A 14,595-nucleotide genomic window follows, 5' to 3' on the forward strand; every position below is an offset into this window, starting at 1 on the left:
CCTCCGCCCATGGAAGTGGGTCTGGGATGGGCCGGGCTGCGAAGTGCCGCGGCGCTGCTGGGCAGGCGTGCTGGCAGGTGGCTTGTTGGCCGCTGGTCAGGACAGTCGGTTCCTCCGCCCATGGAAGTGGGTCTGGGCCAAGCAGTGCTGTGTCTCGCAGCGGCGCTGCTAAGCAGACACACGGGCAGGTGGCTTACTGGCTGCCAGTAGGGCCAGTAGGTGCCTTCGCCCATGGAAGTGGGTCTGGGCCAGGCCGGGCCAGGCCACTGTGCTGACCGAGTAGGTGTGCGGGCAGGCGGCTTGAGGGCAGCTGGTAGGGCCTGTCTAAGCCTCCACATGTGGAAGTGGGTATGTGCCGGGCCAGGCCGAGCTGTGCCATGCCGCAGTGCTGCCGGGTATGCGTGCAGGCAGGAGGCTTGAGGGAAGCCTGTTGGGCAGGTGGGAGCCTCTGCCCGTGGAAGTGGGTCTGGGCTGGGACAGGCTGATCTGCGGTGCTTCCAGGGCAGGCGCACTGGCAGGCCACACGAGGGCAGCCAGTCAGGCCGGTTGGAGCCTCTGCCCGAGGAATTGGGTTTGGGCCAGGCTGAGCTGTGTTGCAGCACTGCCCGGCAGGCATGCAAGTGGGCAGCTTGAGGGCAGCTGGTCTGGCCAGCAGAGCCTCCATCCATGGAAGTGGGTCTGGTCTGAGATGGGCTTTGCTGTGAGGCAGAGCTGCCTGGCAGGCACACGGGCAGGCAGCATGTTGGCCGCCGATCAGGACAGTCAGTGCCTCCGCCCACGGCTTGGACCAGACCGGGCTTCACCGTGCAGCAGTGCTGCCAGGTAGGCACACGGGCAGGTGACTTGTTGGCCGCTGCTTGGGACAGTCAGTGCCTCCACCCACGGAAGTGGATCTGGGCCGGCCTGGGCCTGGCCACTGCGCTGACCGAGTCAGAGCACGGGCAGGCAGCTTGAGGGTAGCTGGTAGGGCCTGTCTGAGCCTCCACACGTGGAAGTAGGTCTGCGCCGGGCCAGGCCGTGCTGTGGGTGGTGCTGCCGTGTATGCGTGCAGGCAGGTGGTTTGAGGGCAGCCTGTCTTTCGGGTCGGAGCTTCTGTCCACGAAAGTGGGTCTGGCCCGGGACAGGCTGAGCCGTGGTGCTGCCCGAGCAGAAGCATGGGTGGGTGTCTTGAGGGAAGCCGGTCAGCCCGTCGGAGACTTCGCCCACAGAAGTGGGTCTGGGCTGGGTTGGGCTGGGCCGTGCCATGGCGCTTCCCTTGCAGGCATGCGGGTGGGCGGCTTGAGGGCAGAAGATCAGAGCCAATGCCTGTGGAACAGGGTCTGGGCCGGGCCTCGTGGGCTCCTTGAGGGCAGCTGGTCAGGCCGTTTGGTGCCTCTGTCCGCGGTAGTGGGTCAGGGCTCGGCCGGGCCAAGCCGTGGCATGGCGCTGCCCGAGCTTGTGCCCGAGAGTGCCGCTTGAGGGAAGATGGTCGGGACGGTTGGAACCTCTGCCTGCGGGTGTGGGTCTAGGCCAGGCCAGGCTGAGCCACACCATGGCACTGCACGTGCTGGCCCCTCTGCAGGCAGCCAGAGGGCAGCCGGTCAGGCCGGTTGCATCCTCCGCCCGCGGAAGTGGGTCTGGCTGTGTGGGCGGCTTGAGAGCACCCAGTTTGGCCAGTCAGTGCCTCTCCCCACAGAAATGGGTCTGGTCTTGGCTGGGCCAACCTGCGCCACTGCCCTGGCAGGTGCACGGGCTGGCATCTTGTGGGCAGCCGGTCGAGCCAGTCAAATTAACACCAGAGGAAGTGGGTCTGGGCCAGGCGGGCCAAGCCGTGGTGCTGCCTGAGCAGTCAAGTGGCCTGGAGGCCTTAGGGCAGCCAGTCGGGCTGGTCAGAGCCTCTGCCTGCAGAAGTGGGGTTGGGTTGGGCCAGGCCGAGCCACACTGTGGCGCTGCCCGGGTAGGCATGCGGGCAGGCTTCTTCATAGCAGCTGGTCAGGCTGGTCTGTGCCTCCACCCATGGAAGTGGGTCTGGGCTGGGCCAGGCTGAGCTGCACTGTGGCACTGCCTGTGCGGCCGCTGGGCGAAAGCTTCAGGGCTGCTATTTGGGCCAGTCTGAGCCTCCGCCCATGGAAGTGGGTCTGGGCCGGGACAGGAGAGCAGTAGCGCGGTCAGGCAGCTTGAGAACAGCCGGTCGGGCTGGTTGGTGCCTCTGCCCCCTCTGCCCATGGAAGTGGGTCAGGTCCAGGACAGTCTGAGATGGGCCGTGGCGATGCCAGGCAGGTGCCTGGGTGGGTGGCTTGAGGTCAGCCGGACAGGCAGGTCGGTGCCTCCACCCATGGATGTGGGTCTGTGTTGGGTTGGGCTGTGCCATGGCGCAGCCCACCCAGTCGGGCAGGCCTTTTTTCTTGAAGCCAGCTGGTCAGTACCTCTGCCCGTCTAAGTGGGTCTGGGCCGGTCCAGGCCGAGCCGCTGCGCTGCCGAAGCAGTTGTGCAGGCTGGTGTCTTGAGGGCAGCCGGTAGTGCCTTTCGGTGACTCAGCCCATGAAAGTTGGTCTGGGCCGGGCCATGCTGTGTCTCCCGGTGGCGCTGCAGGGCAGGCGCACGGACTGGTGGCTTATTGGCTGCCGGTCGGGCTAGTCAGTGCCACGGTGCTGCTGGGTAGGCCTGCAGGCAGGTGGCTGGAGGGAAGCCTGTCGGGCCGGTCAGAGCCTCTGCCCGTGGAAGTGAGTCTGTGCCAGGACAGGCTGAGCCGCGGCGCTGCCAAGGAGGTGCACAGGCGGGCAGCCTGAGGGCAGCCGGTCAGGCCGGATGGAGCCTCTGCCCGGGGAAGTGGGTCTTGGCCAGCTTGAGCTATACTGTGGTGCTGCCTGGCAGGGACCCAGGCAGGCAGCTTGATGGCAGCTGGTTGGGCCAGTGGAGCCTCCACCCACGGAAGTGAGTCTGGGCCGGGCCATGTTGTGTCTCGCAGCGGCGCTGCCGGGCAGGTGCTTGGGTAGGTGGCTTATTGGCCTCCAGTCGGGCCAGTCAGTGCCTCCGTCCATGGAACTGGGTCTGGGCCGGGCTAGGCCAGGCCACTGCACTGAATGAGTAGGTGCGTTGACAGTCTGCTTGAGGGCAGCTGGTAGGTCCTGTCGGAGCCTCCCCATGCAGATGTGGGTCTGTGCCAGCTGGGGCCAAGCCATGTCACGGTGCTGCAGGGTATGCATGCAGGCAGGTGGCTTGAGGGCAACCTGTAGGGCCGGTGGGGGCCTCTGCCCACGGAAGTGGGTCTGGTCTGGGACAGGCCGAGCCGTGGCAGGCACACGGGTGGGGGCCATGAGAGCAGCTGCTTAGGCTGGTTGGAGCCTCTGCCAGGGGAATTGGGTCTGGGCCAGGCTGAGCTTTGCCACAGCGCTGCCTGGAAGGCATGCAGGCGGGCAGCTTTAGGGCAGCTCCTCGTGCCAGCAGAGCCTCCGCCCACGGAAGTGTGTTTGGGCCGGGCTGGGCTGTGCGCGCAGCAGCACTGCCAGGCAGGTGCGCAGACAGGCGGCTTGTTGGCCGCTGGTCGGGCCAGTCAGTGCCTCTTGCCCATGGAAGTGGTTCTGGGCTGGGCCGTGCTGTGTCTCGCAGTGGCGTTGCCTGGCAGGCACACTGGCAAGTGGCTTATTGGCCACCAGTAGGGCCAGTCGGTGACTCAGCCCACAGAAGTGGGTCTCGGCAGAGCCGGGCCAGGCCACTGCGCTGAACGAGTAGGTGCGTGGGCAGGCGGCTTGAGGGCAGTTGGTAATGCCTTTTGGAGCCTTCGCACGTAGAAGTGGGTCTGCGCCAGTTTGGGCCGAGCCGTTCCGTGGTGCTGCCGGGTATGCGTTCAGGCAGGTGTCTTGAGGGCAGCCTGTTGGGCCAGTCAGAGCCTCTGCTCATGGAAGTGGGTCTTGCCTGGACCAGGATGTGCCGTGGAGCAACCCACGCAGACGGGCAGGCAGGCATCTTAAAGCCACCTGGTTAGTGCCACTGCCCGCGGTAGTGGGTCTTGGGTGGGATGGTCTGAGCCACGCCGCGGTGCTTCCTGGGCAGGTGGCTTGAGGGCAGCCGGTCGGGTCAGTTGGAGCTTCCGCAAGCAGAAGTGGGTCTGGGATGGGCCAGGTCAAGTGCAGTGCTGCCTGAGCATGCGCGGGGGAAGGTGGCTTGAGGGCAGACGGTCGGGCTAGTCAGTGCCTCCACCCATGGAATTGGGTCTGTGCTGGTTCAGGCTGTGACGCAGCGCAGCCCATGCAGGCGGGTAGGCGGGCATCATGATGCCAGCCGGTCAGTGCCTACGCCGCGGAAGTGGGTCTGGGCCGGGATGATCTGCGCAACAGCAATGCAGGGCATGCGTGTGGGCGAACGGCATGAGGGCAGCTGGTCGGGCCAGTTGGAGCCTCCGCCTGGGGAAGTGGGTCTGGGCCAGGCTGGGCGGGTGGCTTGAGAGCACCCAGTCTGGCCGGTCGGTGCTTCTGCCCACAGAAGTGGGTCTGGGCTTGCATGGACCAATCTGCTCTGCTGCAATGGCAGGCACCCAGGTGGGCAGCCACGGCACTGCCTGGCAGGAACACAGGTGGTGGCTTGGGGGCAGCCAGTCAGGCCAGTCCGAGCCTCTATCCACAAAAATGGGTCAGGGCTGGTCCGGGCTGAGCCTTGCCATGGCACTGCAGGGAAGCCATGCAGGCATGCAGCTTGAGGGCAGCTGGTTGGGCCAGCATTGCCTCTGCCCACGGAAGTGGGTCTGTGGCATGCCTGGCCGAGCCGTGCAGCCATGCTGCCGGGCATGCACCCGGGCGTGCGGTTTGAGGGCAGCCGGTCCGGCCGGTTGGAGCCTCCGCCCGAGGAAGTGGGTCTGGGCTGGGCTGGGCGGGTGGCTTGAGAGCACCCAGTCTGGCCGGTCGGTGCTTCTGCCCACAGAAGTGCGTCTGGGCTTGCATGGACCAATCTGCTCTGCTGCAATGGCAGGCACCCAGGTGGGCAGCTTGTGGGCAGCTGGTCAGGCCAGTCAAATTTACACCCGAGTAAGTGGGTTTGGGCCAGGCTGTGCTGTGCAGCGCCGCTGCCGGTCAGGAGTGCAGGCTGGAGGCCTGAGGGCAGCCAGTCAGGCCATTTGGTGCCTCCGCCCATGGAAGTGGGACTGGGATGGGCCTGGCCAAGCCATGGCGCTGCCCTAGTTGGTGCACAGGCAGGTGGCTTGAGGGAAGCCAGTAGTGCCTGTCGGTGCCTCAGCCCACATAAGTTGGTCTGGACTGGACTGGGCTGAGCCATGCTGTGGTGCTGCCGGGTATGCGTGTAGGCAGGAGGCTTGAGGGCAGCCTGTCGGGCCATTCGAGGCCTCTGCTGCATGTTCTGGCCCCTGTGTGGGCGGCCAGAAGGCCCCTGGTCATGTCGGTCGCAGCCTCCGCCCGCGGAAGTCGGTCTGGCTGGGCTGGGCAGGTGGCTTGAGAGCACCCAATCTGGCCGGTCGATGCCTCTGCCCACAGAAGTGGGTCTGGGCTAGGATGGGCCAAGATGAGCCACTGCCCTGGCAGGCACACGGGCAGCAGTTTGTGGGCAGCCGGTCAAGCCAGTCAAATTTACACCCGAGGAAGTGGGTCTGGTCCGGGTGTGGGTCTAGGTGGGGCCAGGCCAAGCCGCACCATGGCACTGCTCATGTCGGCCCCTGTGTGGGCATCCAGAGGGCAGCCGGTCAGTCCGGTCGCAGCCTCTGCCCACGGAAGTGGGTCTGGGCTGGGCGGGGCGGGCGCCTTGAGAGCACCCAGTCTGGCTGGTCGGTGCTTCTGCCCACGGAAGTGGATCTGGTCTTGGCTGGGCTGAGCTGTACCACTGCCCTGGTAGGTGCGCGGGATGGAAGCTTGTGGGCAGCTGGTCAAGCCAGTTAAATTTACACCAGAGGAAGTGATTCTGGGCCGGGCAGGCCAAGCCGTGGTGCTGCTCGAGAAGTCATGTGTCCTGGAGGCTTGAGGGCAGCCAGTTGGGCCAGTCGGAGCCTCCGCCCACGGAAGTGGGTTTGGGTTGTGCCGGGCTGAGCTGCTTGCGGCATTGCCCGGGCAGGCACGTGGGCAGGCTTCTTGATAGCAGCTGGTCAGGCTGGTCGGTGCCTCCACCAGCATAAGTGGGTCTGGACCGTTCCAGGCCAAGCCGTGCCACGGTGCTGCCCGGGCAAGCAAGCGGGCAGGCGACTTGAGGGTAGCTGGTTGGGCTGGTCTGTGCCTCCACCCATGGAAGTAGGTCTGGGCCGGACCAGGCTGAGCTGCACCGTGGTGCTGCCTGTGTGACTGCTGGGCAGAGGGTTCAGGGCAGCTGCTTGGGCTGGTCTGAGCCTCCGCCCATGGAAGTGGGTCTGGGCCAGGACAGGCCGAGTCATGGCTCTGCCCTAGCAGGAGCACGGGTGGGCAGCTTGAGGGCAGCTGGTCGGGCCGTTTGGTGCCTCTGCCCGTGGAAGTGGGTCGGGTCTGGGACAGACCAAGATGGGCCATAACAATGCCGGGCAGGTGCCCAGGTGGGTGGCTTGAGGTCAGCCAGTCAGGCTGGTCGGTGCCTCCACCTGCAGATGCGGGTCTGGGCTTGGCTGAGCCAAGCTGCGCCACTGCCCTGGCAGGTGAGCAGGCTGGCAGCTTGTGGGCAGCTGGTCAAGCCAGTCAAATTTACACCCGAGGAAGTGGGTCTGGGATGGGCGGGCCAAGCCGTGGTGCTGCCCAAGCAGGAGCATGGGTGGGCGTCTTGAGGGCAGCCGGTCGGGCTGGTCAGAGACTTCGCCTGCAGAATTGGGTCTGGGCCAGGCTGGTCTGAGCTGTGCCAAGGCAGTTCCCGTGCAGGCATGTGGGCGGACGACTTGAGGGCAGATGGTTGGAGTCTCCGCCCGCAGATCAGGGTGTGGGCCGGACCTGGCGGGTGGCTTGAGGGCAGCCAGTTGGGCCGGTCGGTGCCTCCACCCACAGAAGTGGGTCTGGGACGGGCCGGGCTGTGCTGTGTGGCGGTGCTGCCGGGCAGGCACGAGGGCAGGCGAATTGTTTGCCGCCGGGTGGGCCAGTAGGTGCCTCTGCCCTCGGAAGTGGTTCTGTGCCGGGCCGGGCTGCTCTGCATGGTGGTGCTGCTGGGCAGGCGCGCGGGCAGGTGGCTTGTTGGCCACCGGTTGGGCCAGTAGGTGCCTCTGCCCATGGAAGTGGGTCTGGGCCGGCCCGGGCCAGGCCACTGCGCTGACCTAGTAGGTGCGCAGGCAGGCAGCTTGAGGGCAGCTGGTAGGGCCTTTGTGAGCCTCCGCAGGCAGAAGTGGGTCTGCTCCGGGCCGTGCTGTGCCTTGGTGCTGCCGGGTATGCATGCAGGCAGTTGGCTTGAGGGCAGCCTGTCTTTCCAGTCGGAGCCTCTGCCCGTGGAAGTGGGTCTGGCCCGGGACAGGCTGAGCCACAGCGCAGCCTGAACAGGAGCGTGGGTGGGCGTCTTGAGGGCAGCCAGTCGGGCCAGTTGGAGACTTCGCCTGCAGAAGTGGTTCTGGGCTGGACTGGTGTGAGCCTTGCTGCAGTGGTTCCCGTGCAGGCATGCGGGCAGGCGACTTGAGGGCAGATGGTTGGAGCCTCCGCCCCTGGATCAGGGTCTGGGCTGGACCTGGCGGGCGGCTTGAGGGCAGCCGGTCGGGCCAGTCAGTGCCTCCGTCTGCGGTAGTGGGTCAGGGCTGGGCCGGGCCGAGCCATGCTATGGCGCTGCCCGGGCTTGCGCTAGAGAGGGCTGCTGTGGGCAGCCAGGTGGGACGGTCAGAACCCCCTACCACGGGTGTGGCTCTAGGCTGAGCCAGTCCAAGCCACACCACAGTGCTGCACGTGCCAGACCCCGTGTGGGCAGCTAGAGAACAGTCGGTCAGGTCAGTCGCAGCCTCCGCCTGTGGTAGTGGGTCTGGTCTTGGCTGGGCTGAGCTGTGCCACTGTCCTGGCAGGCACATGGGCTGGCATCTTGTGGGCAGCCATTCGAGCCAGTCAAATTTACACCAGAGGAAGTGGGTCTGGGCCGGCCGGGTGGGCCAAGCCATGGTGCTGCCCGAGCAGTCGTGTGGCCTGGAGGCTTAGGGAAGCCAGTCAGGCCAGTCCGAGCCTCTGTCTGCATATGTGGGTCAGGGCTGGTCCAGGCCAAGCCTTGCCGTGGCACTGCTGGGATGGCACGTGGGCATGAGGCTTGAGGGCAGCTGGTCGGGCCAGCGGAGCCTCTGCCCACAGAAGTGGGTCTGGGCTGGGCCTGGCCACTGCATTGACCCAGTAGGTGCATGGGCAGGCGGCTTGAGGGCAGCCAGAAGGGCCTGTCAGAGCCTCCACACGCAGAAGTGGGACTGTACCATACTGGGCCAAGCCATGCCGCAGTGCTGCCGGGTATGCACACAGGCAGTTGGCTTGAGGGCAGCCTGTTGGTCTTGTTGGAGCCTCTGTCCGCGGACATGGGTCTGGGCCGGGACAGGCCAAGCCTTGCCGTGGCAATGCCCAGGCATTCACCCGGGAGTGCGGATTGAGGGCAGCCGGTCGGGCCGGTCGGAGCCTCCACCAGAAGAAGAGGTTCTGGGCCAGGCTGGGCGGGCGGCTTGAGATCACTCAGTCTGGCCGGTCAGTGCCTCTGTCCATGGATGTGGGTCTGGGCTTGCATGGGCCGAGCTGCGCCGCTGCAATGGCAGGCGAGTGGGTGGGCAGCTTGTAGGCAGCTGGTCGGGCCAGTCAAATTTACACCCGAGGAAGTGGGTTTGGGCCAGGCTGTGCCGCGCAGCTGTGCTGCCGGGTGTGTGTGCGGGCTGGAGGCCTGAGTGCAGCCGGTCAGGCCAGTTGATGCCTCCGCCCACGGATGTTGGTTTGGGCTGGGCCATGCTGTGTCTACCGGCATTGCTGTCGGGCAGGCACATGGGAAGGCAGCTTTTTGGCCACCAGTCATGCCAGTTGGTGCCTCGGCCCATGGAAGTGGGTCTGGGCCAGGCGGGGCCAGGCCACTGTGCTGACTGAGTAGGTGCACAGGCAGTCAGATTGAGGGCAGCTGAGAGGGCCTGTCAGAGTCTCCGCACATGGAAGTGGGTCTGTGATGGGCTGGGCCGAGCCGTGCCATGGTGATGCCGGGTATGCATGCAGGCAAGTAGCTTAAGGGCAGCCTGTCGGGCCGGTCGGAGCCTCTGCCCAAAGAAATGGGTCTGGGCTGGGACAGGCCGAGCCACGGCGCTGCATGAGCAGGAGCGTGGGCAGGCCACTTGAGGGCAGCCGGTAAGGCCAGTTGGTGCTTCTGCCCGTGGAAGTGGGTCTGTATCAGGTCATGCTGAGACAGGCTGTGGCGATGCCGGACAGGCAACTGTGCATGTGGCTTGATGGCAGCCGGTCAGGCCAGTCAGTGCCTCCACCCACAGAAGTGAGTCTGGGCCAGGTCGGGCTTTGCCATGCAACGTCGATGGCGGGCAGGAGCGCGGGCAGGCAGCTTATTGGCTGCCGGTCGGGCCAGTCGGTGCCTCTGCACACGAGAGTGGGTCTGGGCCAGGCCAGGCCATGCGCTGACTGAGTAGGTGCACGGGCAGGAGGCTTGAGAACATCTGGTACTGATTGTTGGAGCCTCTGCATGTGGAAGTGGGTCTGCGCCGGGCCACGGCAAGCCATGCTGCAGTGCTGCCAGGTATGCGTGCTAGCTGGTGGCTTGAGGGCAGCCTGTAGGGCCGGTCAGAGCTTCTGCCCAATGAAGTGGGTCTGGTCTGTGACAGGCCAAGCCTCAGCGCTGCCCAAGCAGGTGCATGGGCAGGCAGCATGAGGGCAGCCAGTCTGGCTGACTGGAGCTTCTGCCAGGGGAAGTGCTTCTGCGCCAGGATGTACTGTGCCATGGCTCTGCCTGGCTGGCAAGTAGGCAAGCAGCTTGAAGGCAGGTGGTAGGGCTTATTGGCCACTGGTCAGGCTAGTCAGTGCCACGGTGCTGCTGGGTATGCGTGCAGGCAGGTGGCATGAGGGCAGCCTGTCAGGCTGGCCAGAGACTATGCCCACAGAAATGAGTGTGGCTGGGACAGGCCGAGCCATAGCACGGCCGAGCAGGTGCACAGGCAGGCAGTATGAGGGCAGCCGGTTGGGTCGGTTGGAGCCTCTCTGGGGAAGTAGGTCTGGAACAGGCTGAGCTGTGCCAAGGTGCTGCCTGCCAGGCAGGCAGACAGGCAACTTGAGGGCTGCTGGTTGGGCCGGCGGAGCCTCTACCCACTGAAGTGGGACTGGGCTGGGCTGTGCTGCATGGCAGCTCTGCCATGAAGGCTCACATGCAGGTGGCTTAATGGCCACTGGTCGGGCCAGTCAGTGCCTCCACCCACGGATGTGGGTCTCCACTGGGCCAAGTCATGCCACTGTGCTGCCCGGTATGCGTGCAGGCAGGTGGCTTTAGGGCAGCCTGTCAGGCCAGTCGGAGCGGAATTGGGTCAGGGCCGGGACAGGCCAATCCACAGCGAGGCCGAGCAGGTGCACGGGCAGGCAGCATGAGGTCATCTGGTTGAGCCAGTTGGAGACTCTTCCCAGGGAAGTGGGTCTCGGCCAGGCTGAACTGTGCTGAGGCGCTGTATGGTAAGCATGCAGGCAGGCAGCTTGAGGGCAGCTGGTCGGGCCAGTCGTTGCCTCCTCCCAAGGAAGTGGTTCTTGGCCAGGCCGGGCCAGGCCACTGCGCTGACCGAGTAGGTGCGAGGGCTGGAGGCTTGAGGGCAGCCAGTCGGGCTGGTTGGTCCCTCTGCCCGTGGAATTTGGTCTGGTCTGAGTCAGACCGAGATGGGATGTGGCGATGGCAGGCTGGCAACCACGCACATGGCTTGAAGGCAGCCGGTCAGGCTCGTCGGTGCCTCTGTGCACGGAAGTGGGCCGGGCCAGGCCACTGTGCTGACTGAGTAGGTGCGCGGGCAGTCAGCTTGAGGGCAGATAGTAGGGCCTGTTGGAGTCTCCGCACGTGGAAGTGGGTCTACGCCATGTCAGGGCAAGCCGTACCGCAGTGCTGCTGGGTATGCATGCAGGCAGGTGGCTTGAGGGCAGCCTGTCAGTTCGGTCAGAGCCTTTGCCTGCTGAATTGGGTCTGGGCCAGGACAGGCCAAGCCTCATCGCTACCCAGGCAGGAGAACAGGCGGGTGGCATGAGGGCAGCCATTCAGGCCGGTTGGAGCCTCTTCCTGGGGAAGTGGGTCTGGGCCAGGCTGAGTTGTGCCTCGGCGCTGCCTGGCAGGCATGCAGACAGGCAACTTGTAGGCAGCTGGTTAGGCCGGTGGAGCCTCTGCCCATGGAATTGGCTCAGGGCCAGGCCAGGCTATGCTGCGTGATGGCGCTGCCGGGCAGGTGTACAGGCAGGCAGCTCATTGGCCTCCGGTCAGGTCTGTCGGTACCTCCATCCATAGAAATGGGTCTGGGCCATGCCGTACTGTGCCTCCCAACAGCTCTGCCGGGCTCGCGGATGGACAGGAGGATTATTGGCTGCCCGTCGGACCAGTTGGTGCCTCCTCCCACAGAAGTGGGTCTGGGCCAGGCCAGGACAGGCCACTGCACTGACTGAGAAGGTGGACAAGCAGGCGGCTTGAGGGTAGCTGGTAGGGCCTATCTGAGCCTCCGTACGTGGAAATGGTCTGCACTGGGCCAGGTCGAGCCGTTCTGCGGTGCTGCCAGGTATGGGTGCAGGCAGGTGGTTTGAGGGCAGCCTGTCGGGCGGGTTGGAGCCTCTGTTTCGCGCAACAGCGCTGCCGGGCATGTGCGCGGGTGTGCTGTTTGTTCAGCACCAGTCGGGCCAGTCGGTGCCTCTGCCCACGGAAGTGGGTCTGGGCCGGGCTGTGCTGTGTCTCACGGTGGCACTGCCGGGCAGGAGCACGTGCAGATGGCTTATTGGCCGCCAGTCGGGCCAGTCAGTGCCTCTGCCCATGAAAGTGGGTCTGGGTCATGATGGGCAAGGCCACTGCGCTGACCCAGTAGGTGTGTGGGCAGGCGGCTTGAGGGAAGCTGGTAGGGCCTGTCAGAGCCTCCGCGAAGGCGGCTTGAGGGCAGCCGGTCAGGCTGGTCAGTGCCTCCACCCACAGAAGTGGGTCTGGGCCAGGCCGCGGCAGTCCACTGCACTGACCAAGTAGGTGCGTGGGCAGGCGGCTTGAGGTGTTGCTAGGTATGCATGCAGTCAGGTGGCTTGAGGGCAGCTTGTCGGGCCGGTCGGACACTGAAGTGGGTCTGGGCCGGGACAAGCCGAGCAGTGGTGCTGCCCAAGCAGGAGCATGGGCGGGCGGCTTGAGGGCAGCCAGTCGGGGTGGTTGGTGCCTCTGCCCATGGAAGTGGTTCTGGTCCGGGTCAGGCTGAGACGAGCTGTGGCAATGCTTGGCAGGCACGCAGGCAGGTAGCTTGAGGGCAGCTGGTCGGGCCAGCGGAGCCTCCGCCCACGGAAGTGGTCTGGGCCGGTCCGTGCTGTGTCTCCCAGCACCACAGCCGGGCAGACGCACAGGCAGGCGGCTTATTGGCCACCAGTCAGGCCACTCAGTGCCTCTGCAAACAGAAGTGGGTCTGGGCTGGGCCTGGCCAGGACACTCTGCTGACTGAGTAGGTGCACAGGCAGGAGGCGTGAGGGCAGCTGGTAGGGCCTGTCGGAGCCTCCGCACGTGGAAATGGGTCTGCACCAGGCTGGGCTGAGCTGTGTACGGTGCTGCCTGTTATGTTTGCATGCAGGTGGTTTGAGGGCAGCCTCCTCTGCCCACGGAAGTGAGTCTGGGCTGGGACAGGCCAAGCCGCAGCACTGCCGAGGAGGTGCACGGGCGGGCGACATTAGGTCAGCTTGTCGGGCCGGTTGGAGCCTCTGCCCGGGGAAGTGGTTCTCGGCCAGGCTGAGCTGTGCCTCGGAGCTGCCTGGCAGGGACACAGGCAGGTAGCTTGAGGAAAGCTGGTTTAGACAGTGGAGCCTCAACTCACGGAAGTGGGTCTGGGCTGGGCTGTGCCACACGGCAGCGCTGCTGCCAAGCAGGTGCGTGGACAGGCAGTTTGTTCGGTGGCGGTCGGACCAGTTGGTGCTCCTGCCCACGTAAGTGGGTCTGGGCCAGGCTGTGCTGTGTCTTGCGGCAGCGCTGCTGCGCAGGTGCATGGGCAGGCAGCTTATTGGCCACCGGTCAGGCCAGTCAGTGCCTCCGCCCACGGAATTGGGTCTGGACCGCGCCGGGCCAGGCCACTTTGCTGATCGAGTCGGTGCGCAGGAAGGAGGCTTGAGTGCAGCTGGTAGGGCCTGTCGGAGCTTCCACATGTGGAAATGGGTCTGTGCTGGGCCGGACCGACCCGTGCTGCTGTGCTGCCTGGTATGCATGCAGGCAGGTGACTTGAGGGCAGCTTGTCAGACTGGTCAGAGCCTCTGCTCACTGAAGTGAGTCTGGGCCGGTACAGGCCAAGCAGCCGCATGGGCGGGCGGCATGAGGGCAGCCAGTTGGGTCGATTGGAACCTCTGCCTGGGGAAGTGGGAGTGGGCCAGGCTGAGCTGTGCTGTGGTGCTGCCTGGCAGGCACGCATGCAGGTGGCTTATTGGCCCACGGTCAGGCCAGTCGGTCCCTCTGCCTACAAAGTGGGCCTGGGACGGGCCGTGCTGTGTCTCGCGGTGGTGCTGCTGGGCAGGCATGTGGGCAGGCGGTTTGTTGGCCGCAGGTTGGGCCAGTCAGTGCCTCCGCCCATGGAAGTGGGTCTGGGCCGGGCTGGGCCAGGCCACTGCGCTGACCGAGTAGGTGCGTAGGCAGGCAGCTTGAGGGCAGCTGGTAGGGCTTGTTGGAGCCTCCATATGAAGAAGTTGGTCTGGGCCGTGCCAGGCCGAGCCGCACCGTGGCACTTCCATGCCATCTCCCATGCAGGTGGCTTGAAGGCAGCCAGTCAGGCTGGTCGGAGCCTCCGCCCATGAAAATGGGTGTGGGCAGGACCAAGCTGAGCCACGCAACATCACTGTAGAGCCGGCTGCGGGCAGGCGGCACGAGGGCAGCCAGTCATGCCAGTTGGAGCGTCTGCCCTGGGAAGTGGGTCTGGGCCATGGCTCTGCCTGGCAGGCATGCAGGCAGGCAGCTTGAGGGCAGCTGGTTGGGCCAGCAGAGCCTCCACCCACGGAAGTGTGTCTGGGCTGGGCTGTGCTGCGCAGCGGTACTGCCGGGCAGGTACGCGGTCAGGTGAATTGTTTGCCGCCGGGCGGACCAGTCGGTGCCTCTGCCCATGGAAGTGGGTCTGGACCAGGCCAGGCTGAGCCTCCCTGGTGCGCTGCCAGGCAGGCACACGGGCAGGCAGCTTGAGGGCTGCCGATCTGGCCGGTCGCAGCCTATGCCCTCAGAAGTGGGTCTGGGCCATGCCAGGCCGAACCGCACCATGGCACTACCCATGCTGGCACCTGTGTGGGCATCTTGAAGGCTGCTGGTCAGGCTGGTCGGACCCTCTGCCCATGGAAGTTGGTCTGGCCAGTCCAGGCCGAGCCACAGTGCTGCCCAAGGAGGCACATGGGCAGGTGGCTTGAGGGTAGCCAATCAGGCTGGTTTGTGCCTCCGCCTTTGTAAGTGGGCCTGGGCTGTGCCAGGTTGAGCCGGGCCACAGCAATGCCTGGGCAGGCACCCGCGAGGTCTATTGAGGGCAGCCGGTCAGGACAGATGGAAGCTCCGCTCACGGAAGTGGGTCTG

The sequence above is a fragment of the Erinaceus europaeus genome, chromosome 18, assembly GCF_950295315.1.
Source record: "Erinaceus europaeus chromosome 18, mEriEur2.1, whole genome shotgun sequence".
In the NCBI taxonomy this organism is placed as follows: Eukaryota; Metazoa; Chordata; class Mammalia; order Eulipotyphla; family Erinaceidae; genus Erinaceus; species Erinaceus europaeus.